General features: G+C 44.4%; 1 protein-coding gene across 4 annotated transcripts in view; it reads right to left on the bottom strand.

Moving 5' to 3' along the window:
- The window catches only part of b3gat1 (beta-1,3-glucuronyltransferase 1), a 47,024-nt gene extending 33,199 nt beyond the window's left edge, over positions 1 to 13,825 (bottom strand). For 2 of the 4 annotated variants that reach the window (XM_011608224.2, XM_029843231.1), the window contains exon 1: positions 13,356 to 13,824. The gene's annotated coding sequence lies outside the window, so the exon portion shown is untranslated. Of the gene's footprint in view, positions 1 to 13,355 lie in introns of all 4 variants that reach the window. The other 2 variants (XM_029843230.1, XM_011608225.2) reach the window with 2 other exon arrangements.
- Positions 13,826 to 14,498: the final 673 nt, after the last annotated feature.

Here is a 14,498-nt window from a genome sequence, read left to right as displayed (position 1 = left end):
CTTTGCACAAAACCATATGTAGATCTTTCGACAAATAAAACTGTGAGTAAAATCTCACAGAGAAACATTCCTGAGTTTCATCCATCCATCCATCCATCATCCATCCATCCATCCATCCATCCATCCATCCATCCATCCATCCATCCATCCATCCATCCATCCATCCATCCATCCATCCATCGGTCGCTTGAATCCGAATGATGATTTTATGACAAATGGAATTATTTTTGAGTGATAGTTGAACCAAACTATAGTTCTGACCTACCGTTAAGGATGTGCGCTCACGCTGTAACTGGGGAATTGGGTTGAATGGGAGTTTCAGAGGTTGCGGCATTGAGAGGAAAGACTCATGCATTATTCTTGTTGCTTGAACGTTCCAGTTGATGTGTCTTCTTTTCCCCTCTGACCAGCACATTCTCATCCTATTTCAGACCTTTAACAATAGGCTTCAAAGCCTCAGGCTGCTACAGGGCTTCAAATGGAATCATTTCTGCCTGCCCTTGGCTTCCTTATGCTTCCAAATGTAAAATGCGATTTACATCCACCAGAGTCTTGGCACTTTCCTACATTTGCACAGTTTCCTGCTTCCATCTGAGACCTCGCTGAACCTAAATTAAAGAGAAATGAGCACTTGGTTGTGCAAATCCTGCCCAAGACAAAGTGTTTGAAAAGATTTTGGAAATGTGTCATAATAAGCAGCCAGGGGGGTGCAAGTGGTCCAAATTCAAATGGTTCTTTAAAAAAAAAAAATCTGGGTCCTTGAAATGCCCCCACAACGGAGAGCTAAATTTGTCATTTGTCACCTCTGCCACAGTGCCTCAGGAGACTGTCTTGATTTGATGAATGTAGCTGGGACCTTTGTCCCTTTTCTGCCATCCATCAACCCAGAGCATTGGAGACAAATAATTCTTCCGGGCCAGCTTTTGCCATTCTGACAGAGTTCTGGCAGCGAGATTCTTTCAAGAAAAAGGTTGTTTTTCTCGATTAGACTTCAGATGGTGTTTTTTTTCCCATTCCATCCATTGTTGACAAAGTGGAACCACTGAATCACCGCGTGCAAAGACATCCAAGCAGTGTGTCACAAAAAAGCACAGCCAATTAAATAAAGGCGGCAATTTATGCAAAAATGACATTTAAAGCAAAACTCTTCTTGTTTTTGAGCGTAAATATGCCTAAAAGAGACATGCTGCTTCTCCATTCTTACCACCTCCGTTAAAACACCTTCTAAATTAAGTTTGGAAAGAAGTTCATCCTAATGATACATGGAAATGTCTCCTAGAGGGAGATTGTCCCGCTGTTTTAATAGATTTTATAGAGTAAGGAGAAGCGTGTTGCTGCTGAGTTTCATCCCAAAAGAATAAAAAATGGAGTATTTGCAGTTGAGGTTGCTGATGGAGAAGAGAGAGGAACGGTGGAACTGTTGGAGGAGGTCTGGAGTGGCAGAGAAGAATGTTAGAGTGGTCCTGGACATGTATGGGAGCTGTCAGTGGTGATGTGGGCTGTAGGTATGACAAAGGAGCTGGTGAAAAGTAGAGGTGACACTGCATCAAGTATCAGATTTGAGCACCATTTTGTTGCTATGGTGATGAACAAGGCTGAGAGATGAAGCAGGAAAGGAATCTCAATGGACCGTGATGTTTGCATGACATTGTGATGTATAGCAGGGAGCAGGTGGAGGAGAACCGAGAGAGGTGGAGGTCTGTCCTGCAGAGGACATTCAAAGTGGGACAGAGTATGTGTGTTGTGTGTTTAGAGACAGAGACACAGAGGAGGAGACCGGAGGCAGAGCTGGGGGTGGCAGAGATGAACGTGCTGAGGTTGAGGAGGAGCAGGAAGGAGTCCATCAGGGGAAGAGTTGGACATAACGCCGGAGAGGCCAGGCTGAGATGGTTTGGAGACGTCCAGAGGAGGGACGGTGACTGTATCAGTAGGCTGATGCTGTGATCCATCCATCTTTCCAGGTAGGAAGACCAAAGAGAAGATTAATTGAAGAGAACATGAAGGTAATAAGAGGAAAGAGGATTCCGAGGACAGAGATGGATACTACAGCCAAAAGTAGAAGAAGAATGTGGGATTATTGCTTCCTACGCATCCATCCTGACAGCTAATCATCTGCTCCAGCTGCCTCTTACACATCACACCACCACAGAACACTTACATAAAGCTCCAGCGATATCAGCGGTGCTAGTGACAAGCTATTACTGTATGTAAATACACCTGGTGCTCGCCGCGTCCACCGACCATTTGTGAAGTAATGCGCTCTACAGTTGAAGCGAGTCATCAGGAACGTTCGGGCAGAACAGACACCTTTAGACGTGCTGCTGGGTTTGCAGAGGGAGGAAACACTCGGGTGGTCTTAAGAAGCCCCACAGAACAGAAAGGATGACTGCTCTTGATTGCGTGGCTCTACTTCCATTTCTGTTCTTTATGCTAATCTGAGCGTGAGGAAATTACTCTCCCCTCAGTGTAACCTCTCATATCAGGAAGGCAAAGTGATTGGGTGGAATAGATTTTGTGTTATTGTCCTCATTGCGGTAAGTGTGCTCACTTAACAACATAATTTAGTAATGTAGGCGTAAGAGAGTCGTGATGTAGTTAGATATTGCACCTGCTTGATCACGGCGACGTCATCGGATGCGCAGACGAGTCGCGACTGTGTAAGTATCTTTAGACTCCGTCGACGGGCACGTCAGCATTCCTCTGCAGTGGTTTTACCGTGGACTGTGGACTCTGTGTGTGCTGTTTCCCAGGGAGAGCTCAACAACACTAATTTATCTCTGCCTGCTACCAGTAAGGAACGGTGTGAATAGCATTTTATTGATTTTCGGCTTAGCAAAGCAGACTGCTTTGTTTCATGTCTGTCGTAATGACAAGGCACCTAACTGGACTTAACTTAAGAATCAATAGAGAACTGTATTTTCAAAAGCCGCCATTTCTTTCTCCTGCTCTTCCATAAAACAAGCTGCTTAGTGACATTTTTCATCATGCCCTTCTGCTTTTGTCTCAAGAGCTACTTTCCCTTGCAGCTCAATACCAGCCATCTTTTCAACGGTATCCTTCCGTCTCATTTAGTCCTTTTTAGGTGGAGGCCGACGTCCACGTGACCCCCAAGCTTTACACTGATGCAATCATGCAGCCTTAGTAAAGAAAAGGCTGAACTGTTTAGTGGACAAATGTAGCCACAATGGAAGAAAGGATGCTCCCTTTATGGCGTCCTGAACATTACACGACTGCTGCTCAATTATATCATCACTATTCAAAATAAATATCCAGCGGAACTTGCAACAGCTGTGACTCACAGACATTTGTATTCTAATATAAATCTTTTTCTTCTCCCCTCCCCAGTAGGACTCGTCACTCCATCAGCGCAGTAACCTTTAGATGTGAAGTACAGGGTTTAGCAGAGGAGGAGAAGAGTCCAAACAAAATAAAATTACTTTCATCAGCATGGATATGAGACTCACATTTTAAAAGTACTCATTTCGAACCATCTGCGTGAATAGAAATGAAATTAATTTGCACCTTTGAGCTAAAGACAACATAGGTCTGATTGAAAAGCTGCATTCCCAGGGAACTGCTGTCCCTGTCCAGTGTTTTATGTGTCATTACTACCAGGATAACAGGTTTCATTGTGGGAATAAAACATGAGCCACACAGAAATCCATATCCATTGTGGTGGCGTGCATGCTTTTCATTTGCAGCGTTGTGCGGCTGGACCCATATTGATTTTCAAGCCTTCCCCTGCTTTAGAGACGGTTTATGGGCCTGTTTTCTTTCACTGTGTCTCAGCACTCCAACACCTCATTTACACTCAGTGATGGGTGATGGTTTCGCAATTTTAAATTCAGAGCTGCACTTCGGATATACCGAAACGTTGCAAAGAAAGGAAAAGAAATGTCGGCCATCAGAGGGCAAATGCGGACTGGAAATCTGTGATGTCCTCCTTTGCAAGAGCCCCTGCTTCTGCCCTGCTGCCTCTCTACCTTAAAAGCTGGAGATCAGACGTGACACTACAGCGGGATTATTTTTGCCGCTGGGTTCTGAGAAAATACATTTTCCTTGCAAAGCTTTGAAGACCCAGGAGCAACACAAAGACTCCCAGGTCCATGCTCAGGAATCAGGAAATGGACAAATCATCCTCAAACTTTCCTCGCCATCATGTGACTGGTGAATCATTTGCCCCCTTGGGCCACTCCGTCACCGTCTTAACACCTTCGCCAATGATCCACATAAAATCCCTTTTCATGCGGTTCAATGTAATTGATCCTTAAAGAATGAAAACAGAGATAAGATGAGGCATTTACCCCGCCTGACCACCATCTTTGTGTTTCTAAAGTGCAGCATTTAGCCTTGCCCCTGCTGCCACACTCATCCTGCTGACATACGAGGGCAATAACTGGTTACCGTCTCCTGCCTCTGTCACTCCTCTGGCAGCTTCAGCAAATTATTACGCTGGTCCGACACGTCAGGTGAAATAATAAAACAATGCATTGATGGTTCAACTGTATTTCCTTCATTGGAACCCGAACCTGCCGTGCGTGTCTTCAAATGAAGATCTCTTCCCTCGCAGCCTTGCTGCTGTTTGTCTTTGACAAAAGAAAGGTTTTCTCAGCAGCGATGGCTCAGCGGTTGCTCTCCAGCTTGTCAGATCCGATTCCTTGCATTTGATTTGAGCAGTACTGACCCTGATTGCCGAGTGGGGCGGGAAGGAGGGGGATCGGATCCATGCAGTGAAAAAGGACACAGCTCCATTCGCAGCCAAAAGCACAGATTGGTCTCGTTCACTGGCTCTTTGAATATGAGCATGTCAATACAGCCACTGCACACGGCTGCGTGCATCCCACTGGCATGATTCAACTGAATCGATTCAGGCTCTGTTTATCTCATTAGCTTGTAGCGTGTAATCAATCACATAAGGGCATTTGTTCCGGGCTTCCAACCCCCAGTGTATTATCGTTCAACTCCTCTCCACGGTGTGAACGTTGTTCTGTCTACAGTTATCTTTAGTTATACGTGCCATCCTCAGCTGCGAGGCGCTGGGCACAGCATCTTGACGTTTGTTTCAGTGATCCTCTTTAGTTAATGCTAAGTGATGTGGAATCTCCATGAAGGGGAAGATAGCAGAAGCGACATTAATGAGAAGACTGTTGTGATCCATCTCAGTATCGTTTTAACAAACAAAGGTGCTATGCATTAGATCTGTACAGTTATGTCACGGATCCAAAATATACATTTCTGTTCAGGGCAGACTTAACTCGATTTCACCCCGCATAACCTTTGGCCCGATATTGAACTTTCTGTTGCACCACAGGCACACACACACACACACACACGAACACCACATCTGTGCACGTTAGTCGGTCAATAACAGTGACGAGAGGCAGCGAGGAGAGGCCCATGTCCAGAAGTTCACTGACATATCATCACCTCCAGGGTGTTTTATCCTCTAGCTAAGCAAGACAGTGTTCAGTATGTATGCCTGTTTGTGAAGAGTTTGGGCTTCTTACATGAAATCCTGGCTCTTTACAGCTTTTCTGCACAAATTCCAACTTAATTTGATAGTTAGTCTGACCTGATTAGATTTGTTCCCTCCATTCCCAATGTTACACGATAGTTTTAATAAGGGCTTTTTCCTAAAGGGACATTTTGAATGAATATTACAATCTTTGAAGTACATAAAACTTTATGTAACTGGAGGATGGGTTAGTGGAACAATCATGAACATCATCAGTATGATCATTTCTGTCATCACTCACTTGTAAAACATCTGACCAACAGATGTTAAACCAACTGTAAGCTAACATCTTGTCCAGGATCCATTTATCAAAGGACTCTGCCATGCCGGTAAGATTGGCTTTATACATAAGGGGCGTCCAAAGTCATGGACATCCTCCAGTTTGGCAAAGCAAATGACCCATCAGAAGGTCCTGCTGTCTGTAGCTTTAAAAGCTGGAGTGGAGAAGCTGGCAGCACTGGGAGGATGATGGATAAACAGTGTGTTATCATTGTCAACCAAGCATTTCAATACAACATGTTTACATACTCTGCTTTCTGAATGTTAGCTTTTTAGGTTGACAGTGAAGGCACCATCTACTGATGTCAAAGACAGTGTCAGCAAGATTGTTGTAGCACATCTGGAATGTGCATGTTTTAGCAAAAGCTAATGCCATAAGGTCAGCATTCCTGCCAGTATTTCCATCCACAGGTGAGGTTCTTCCATCATGTCCATAGATTTTTAGTTTTTCAGATTTCAGTGAGGGTTAGTGAGATGCTGAAGGGAGAAGAACCAGTGAAAGGCTGGTGTGGAGGAATAAATTGTGAATAATTCTGCAAATACTCAGAACAATCATTTAGTAATTCACTTTTAATTCACTCCCAAGCTATTTGGAACAGACTGAGGTCGTTCCATTTACATGTGTTACAGTTGTGTAATTAGTTCTCAAGAAGCAGTGAATGTATTTTGCAGAGCCGGTTGATTATTACCCATATAATTAAAGCCCATCCTGGCGAGGTGACACGGGCTCTGCAACACCTTTTGCTTTAAGCTGTTGTGATTAAAATACTTCAGCAAATATCCAGAATTTCTAACAGCCACTTCTTCAAATTGACTTCACGCTGCACCAGCAATAAAATCCCAGTGTTCAAGGAGAAAGTGAAGACATTGTGTTTAGGTACGCGTCCGTCCGGATGACTCATGAATGCAGCAGTGTAAGTGAGGCGTAATTAGCACCTCTTGCACATGAAGTGTCAACAACAGGAATAATAACAAGAGGCGAGTTCATGCCTGTCATCTTCCTCCTCATTTAGGAGCATCACATCATGCTGTTTTATTAGCTTCTTCTGTCAATCAAACTCAACACAATGTGAATTTATGAATTTTAATTCCTGACCTCGGTGGGAACGCAATTCTGTTTCCAGACACCAAAATTTCCTTTCGGACCCTTTTGCCATCAAGTTAAAATAGGGTTTCAGTCCCTGCTACTTGTGGACTTGTGCTAGGATTGTCAAACATTACAAAATGCTGTCACATGACCACATTTGTGGAAAGACGTGTATGCAGACGTTCATTGTCCATGGCTGAATGCCTGAAGTATTGGAGGGCAGCACAAACACCCCAGTGTGCACGTAGAAGCAGTCATTGTGAGCTCTGTTTCGAGTTTTTCAGTGAGAAATCCAGTCAGCTCTGTGTGTCCCAGGCCAGCTTCTCAGTGGGCATCAAGGCTCATTGTGCCAGAGCAGCAAATGAGCACTTTTAAACACACACACCCACACATACACACACTACAGTGATTAGACAGTTCTTGAACACTAGAAAATGGAATTTTCGATTCACTATAAACTGAAACCTTTAACAAAAGCCAGCATCAATACAACAACCATAACAGTTCTTTTTCCTTCCATTTAGCTCTTCTATAGACTCTATAGAACAGATGAAGGACATACATAACAGGGATTTAAAGATGTTGGAGTTTGTTTCTGAACACTGTCTCATATGAACTCGACAGCCATAAAGTTACTGTAAATAAATCCAAACGCTGGTAAAGATGTATTAAGGATTCAGTGTAAGTTACTTTTCTCTGTGGGGTTGAATATTATCAGGCTTCTTTCCCCAGGTCATAATGTGTGTGTGCTGCTATAAACATTAATTTATGTGAACAGAATAGAAGATATTTGCACTATAGCCTATTTTTAGCTATCCTCATTTTCCTCTTGTCTCTTCTTTTCGCATCAGTTTCCTGGGTACGTCACTCACTATATTTATAAGCTACTGTGGAGTAAATCTAGTTATTGACCTTACACGTCTTTACTTGTTTGTTAATTTATTTGTGGTGTTTTGCTGCTCTTTAAAGAAAGAAAAATAAAGAAACTGCTGGGAAAAAATGGCGCTCTAATACTGTTGTTTTTCAGGAGGATGGGTGGGGTTTACTTAATAAGCCGCGCAGCTCTGCCTGACTGAAGCGTGAACCAAGGTGAATTATCGCGAATCCCAGCTGAAAATGTCAACTTCCAGATCACTGTTATGAATATGTAGCAGCAAAAGCCGACCCAGCCTGAACGCAGCATGAAAGTGTTGCAGCAGGAGAGCAAAAGCTGGCCAAACATGACACACAGCTCCTATTTTTTCCCTGCATGAGATAACCGGGGCGGAATGAGACAAATACGGGCTAAAATTTTGGAACTATGACAGTGACCAAGATGGATTTGAAATGATGACTCATCTGTTTCTGGGATCGGTGTCTTTAATCCATCAGTTTCGAATGTATGGTTCAAATAATGCAAAATGAGACGAGTGACAGAGACAAAAACCCCTCCTCCCCCCTGCGAGTTTGTTTTGACCTTGTTGCATACGTTGGAACACTTGTGGAAGGCACGGAGGAGTGCACTTACATTGTCCTCACTGCAACAACACAAAGGCGGTATAATTGGTATTTGAGATGCGTTCCCATTTCCTGGAGGCTGCGCTGAAGTACACTTGCATTCAGCTTGAGACCACCTTTACACGAGGGCTCCTCCACACGCCCAGCCTCAAAAACACTAAAGTGAAGTGGACTTTTTCTTTTTTAAATCCACCAAAAAGCTTTGGTCATTAGTCATATGCAGGGAAACAGTGAGCCTGTATCCCTGAACCTTCAGCTGTGACCTCTGTTTGACCTGTCCAACCGAGACTTGACTTATCACCAGCATGCTCCTGCAGCAGATGAATCCATCCTGAAGTCAAGCTGTTTAGGACCACTGAAGCAGATCACGAATATGTATGGAGAGCTCCATCTGTAACGCTCTGTGGATTAGATGGATTTAAACTGTCCTCAGAAGACTGGTGTTTGAGACATTACAGAAGTCACATTGTTTGTAGCCTCTAAAGAGATCTTTGAATGTCCGCAAAGGCGGCTCGCTTTATGCTGGTTCTTGGTAGATTTGAGGAATTTACAAGTTCTCCAGAATTAGCCTCAAAACCCGCTTTATTCTGTGGTCGTGTAAATGGGCTGAGTGTGTGAAGCACCAGCTCACATCACTGGGGGGACAGAGAGATGAGGAGTGATGACCTCAGCCCATATGTGAAATGTCAGATGGTCACGCAGACCATCCCTCCTCAAAACGGAAGCATTCAAAGTGGAGCTCTTAAAAGAGAATATATGCTTTGCTTCTCCTTTTCTGATCGTCATCGCTGTGTGTGTGGCTCGGTGGGGGGAGGTACAGCTTGAGGCCTGGATCAGGAGCTTCTGTTGTGTTGGCGCCTGTAGATATTGTAGACAACGCGTCATTGTCAGTGTGTGTGGGGAGGGTTCCTGAATGCACATGCTGTACGCCTCCAGCCATTTCTCTGCTGTTTTCTAATCTCCAGCAAGCCTGATGAATGAGAACACAACTGATAGCGCACTGCCAGCTGCCCCTAATACCTCCTTCAAAAAACCCAAAACTCAAAACAATGGTCCTGACCTAGTGATCACAGGACACCACACATGCTGTATGCAGTAACAGAAGAAATCCATGGCGAACAGGAGCAGCACATGCGGGATTACTAATCAGAGAAGTCAAGAACTTCACAAGCCAGAGTTGGAAATCCCTTCCAAGTGTTTGTGTGCAGCAAATATTCATCCTCAGAAACCCCACACTGAACTGTCATAACAATAATGAATAAAACTTATGGCCCACATTTCTGCCATGTCTCATATATATAGTCAAAGCTAAATCCCATAAAATGCTGACATCTAGCTCTCCCTTCACTAAAGCCTCCCACTGTGATGAGTTGAATCAAAACATATAGATGGAACATTGCTCAGCTAAGAAACATTCAAATCTTTACAAAATATGTTCAAAGTTATCGCAAAGAAATGTGACAAGCTGTATTTTACAGCTAAAGAAGGCGATGTCAATGCATACTTCAACGAACCCTGGTGTCATGACACACTGCCAGTCAATGATTCCGACAATCATTGCTGAATTCTGCTGTTCTGGTCAAAACAGGCTCTCCTGATGCGCCACCGACAATCAGCTGCTGACTCTGAGAGGCTCCTGCAGAGGTCTGGGGAGCAGTTGTGTTTAATTCCTCTGCAGGGCATTAGCATAGCTGCCGTCTATACATCCATCCACACCGACTCTGGCAGCTCCGGAGAGTTTAATCCACCCAGTGCTGCAGGGCAGCGCAGCAGCTTGTTCTTCTGTCTCCTTTGCACAGGAAACTTGACCACTGTGTTTTTATGATGACTTTGGGACCTGCGGTCTTTCCTCATCTGGCTTTGATCGTTGGGGAGCAAAATTTATTCAAAACTGGAGGAGGAAAGCCATTTGTCAACTTGAAGGTTGAGATGAATCAAGTGACTCCCTTTAAAAGCAGAAATTCAGATTATAATGATCAACTGTTTTATGATCGGGAAGGGATCGTAGGGTAGGACAACATTTCAAATTTAACGTTCCCTTCATTGGTTTGTTCACTGGTGATTGTGTACACGGGCGCCGTGGTGAGAAAATGACCAAAGCACTTTCTTTACGTTCAAATATAGCGATTCCCTGCTGGGCTCCGTTTTGTCAGGGTCATTTTAATCAGATGCATTATTTGAACCTAATGTTGGGACTAAATCGTGAAAATAAACATTGCAGCCATCAGAGGGAAGAGAACTGTGCAGTATTACAAGGTGTGCACCTGTCTGTGCACGGCTGCAGCAGGGAGAGCGATGAATATTTATGATTATGAATATTTGCCAGTTTCACTTTTTTTCTAGCATAAGCTGCTGAATTTCCATTTGTGTAAAGAAAGCACAGAGTGTTCTTTGGGTGTGTTTTCCTCCTCAGTGTCGACTGAGTTTGACTGTATAAACTGCTGCACGTCTGAGCTCTCTGTCACGGTGAGCTATGAAATACATTTCTCGTGTCTGCTGCCTGAAGCCGCACTGACGACATGTCCAGACTTGTGAATCCACTTTAAAAGGAAAAACTGAAGGCGCATATGCTGATCACACTTCAAACTGGTGAATTTCTCCTCACCGGTTCCCGGGCCTGCATTTGGGAGCAGCGACTGTGCTTCCATCCAACACACTGCCCTTGGCGCCTCTGCAGCCACGGCTCTCTCATCATATGGGTGCACCGTTCTCCTCCTGGGGACGGCTGTTGTGCAAGATGTGCAACTTCTGCATTTCTATGTGCTACACCTATGATGTGCTAAAATATTTATAGATTTAACTCTCTGCTGGAAGATTAGTATTCTGCTTCCAGTAAAACAAATGCTGGTTAAAGGCTTGATTTCACTGGAGAAGCTTGTTTCATGCAGTAAGAATATTCTGATTGGTTCCTCCACACAAAGTACAAAGTAATAGCATACACACACACATAATATCTCATAAATAAAGAAGTAAAGACGTATATGTTGTATTGTGTATATGAATTGTGTTGTGTGATGTTGCTGAATAGGCTGTGGGCTGAGCTGTAGCCAGGTTGCGTGATTGTGCGCGCGCGCGTGTGTGTGTGTGTGTGTGTGTGTGTGTGTGTGTTAGTGCCACCTCATCCCTCTGTATTTTACAGGGTTAGGCTGGGGGGCAAGCGTGAACACAAAGGGAAGTGACAAGCTTCCATAAGTGGGGCCTGGGTGCCGTTTGTCAGGGAAAGACTTAGCAGAAACTAAATATATCTGCGGCCATCGACTGCAGAGCGGCCAGTGCCCGAAACAGCTGGCACGTGTGCACGGCGACAGGAGGAGGAGGAGCGAGTGCTCAGCGTGACTGCCATCATGTACCGTAGCTGAAACTCTGCACCACAGAAGAAGACAATTCGGTATACTCGTTAGCAGCTGAAAATAAATATCCTGGCTTTGATATTCTAAAAGCATAAATAATCCATACTGCTTTTGCCTGAACGGGGTCGCAGGAGGGGGCTGGAGCCTGTCACAGCTGCCTACGGGCAAGAGGCAGGGTACAGTCTGGACAAGACCCCAGCTCATCACAAAGGAAATGACAACCGTTCGGACCTGACGCTCATTTAGAATAACCAGGTCACCTTCCAAATGTATGTCTTTGGACCGTGGGGGGAAGAACCCACACAGACAGCATGCAAACACAGAAAAGCTCTGGTCCCCAGGGGATTTGAAGCACAAACCTTTTGGTTGTGAGGAAACAGTGCTAATTACCCCACCATCTTGATATTAAGCTCATATTTAGACTAAATGTAAACAATTTGACTTTAGATGTGAGGATTTTTTTCCCCTGATTTCTACTGAAAACATCAGCTTTTGTCCAAATGACACATTCCATTATCCTGAGCTACACATCCATATTTTGTCCATGTTTCTAGAAATGACAACAATAGCATTCCCTCTGTGACTGACAGCCATTTAAATGTACAAACTTGAGCTTGAGAGGACATGAGCGTCCTATTTGCCAAGTCAAACGGACTCTGTGAAGGGTGTCAACATGGTGCGCCTGCACCGGTCAGATGTTACGTCAGACATCAGTCTCTCACCAGCAGGAACACTTTCAGACAGGAGCTCAGACATCTGGCACAGAAATCCATCTGTGCACAATTTTTTTCCCCCAGTAAGACAGCTGAGAGTCCAGCGATCAGAAGGTTGGCGGGGCAATTCCCAGCCACTGCAGCATATGTGTCAAAGTGCTTTTAATCATGATAACAAACTCCTAAACGAGTCCTGACGTTGTGACTCTGGGTCAATTCCCACCTGTATTGCAACACTCTTGGCATGTATAGGTGGGCAGGCACTATATAAACCACATAGTCTTAGTTGCCATGTTTTACAGGTATTTGACACTGGCCTATCTTCCCATCTTGTCCTTGTTTCATGTCTGGGGGGTGTACAGCTCCCCTGGGCCACCAGAAAACCTGGTGTCTGACTCTTGTCACCAAGTCTCCATCGCGTTTGATCCCCCACTCCTCATTTTACTGCGCTTGATGGCTAAGAAGGAATTGCTTTTTTTTTGAGACAGTAAATTTAATTTGCATTTATCAGCTCAACTTGCAGCATCTAAATTCTGATCAGTGGCAGCTTTGCTCCACAGCTCAGAAGAAATCTCCCAATTTGCTCCTATCTCACTGACCAAGCGCTCATCACGAGGATTATCAGCAATTCCTTTCATTAAACGCATTGACACCGACTCTTCTGTCTCTTGCTCATGATGCCACTCTGCAGCATGCAGCACATAAGTCTCCTCACCTCAACAATGCTCCTGCTGCACAAAGAGACCCAGGGACAAAGATGGCAATCTCCCCCACTGCTGCTCCCAACCTGATCAGCATGGAAATTGGTTTGTCTGTCAGGCATGCATGCATGCACCCTTTTTAGTGCCGTTCCGATCTGCATCTGACCTTGCAAGCCAATCAAGCTGAAAATAAAGTAGCATGGTTTGTTTTACCTCATTCAGAGATTTGAGAGTGACTCTTATTCCCAGCGCATGCGACAGAAGGAGTCCCATTCATTCTAGTTAGCTTTGCTTTTGTCCCTGCTGTGTGCACTTCCTCTTGCTTGTCCCTTGTCGAGAAGGAGGCACCAGTCACACCATTCCTCTCTGTTATTCTGCCATGCCAGCTCACGCCCGCCTGCATTCCTCAGATTGATGCAGATTGGAAGAGGACACGGGCTCCCGGGATTATTTATCCTCGTCTTGCTCGCACAGCTGCAGAAACAGGCGCGTGGAGGAAGCCGTCTCTCTTGCTGAGCCCCCTCCTCTCCTCTCCTCTCCTCTCGCTTGAGTCCCTCTCTCTGTCCACTGCAACTCTTGTGACGGCTCTACATCTGCAGAGGCATCCGCCAGCGAATGTGCTTCTAAAGTAGCCTCTTAGCTGAGACTGAGACCACCCTCCCTTCCTCCCCTTCCAGCTTTATAATGGCACGTACCATTAAACCTCAGAGCAGGGTGGGCTCCAGCATTCTGCCGAGAGAGGGGGGGTTGTCAAAATATGTAGTGAAGAGACAGCTATTATGTTGACAGGGTTCTCCATCACATTCCAGAAAAAAAATGTGTTGTGACATATGGACTAATTTTTATTAAAATGATTGATTTTTAAAATAAAAAATCCCACATCCATCTCTGTATCAGTTTTATTTAATTAAAAAAAGATTTATTGATGATGCATTTGATGTGAAAAATAAACATAGAAATAATCTAATTAAATACAGTGTACATTGAAATATCAGATTAGCTGATTTAGCGACAAACGACAAACAAACAAACAAACAAACAAATAAATAAATAAATAAATAAATAAATAAATAAATAAATAAATAAATAAATAAATAATCATGCAGACCTCTGATTTTTTCCCCCCCATAATATTGTGAGAAATAAAAGTTTAGGTGGTCTCAGCTGACAGAAGTCCAAAAGTTTAAGTTTCCATGCCTGTAAAGTGTGCATGCTCAGCTCTGACTGAGAGAGGCGGCTGTCTGCTGCTGAGGTGACACAACGGCTGGCGGGAGAATGAAAGGCCAGCTCGCCTCCTCAGAGCATGCAGAGGAGATCTGAAGAGCTCAGCTCAGCCTCAAGGAGGACAAGGAGGAG

This window comes from Takifugu rubripes, chromosome 11 (assembly GCF_901000725.2).
Source record: "Takifugu rubripes chromosome 11, fTakRub1.2, whole genome shotgun sequence".
In the NCBI taxonomy this organism is placed as follows: Eukaryota; Metazoa; Chordata; class Actinopteri; order Tetraodontiformes; family Tetraodontidae; genus Takifugu; species Takifugu rubripes.
This window is presented reverse-complemented; position numbering and strand designations above follow the sequence as displayed.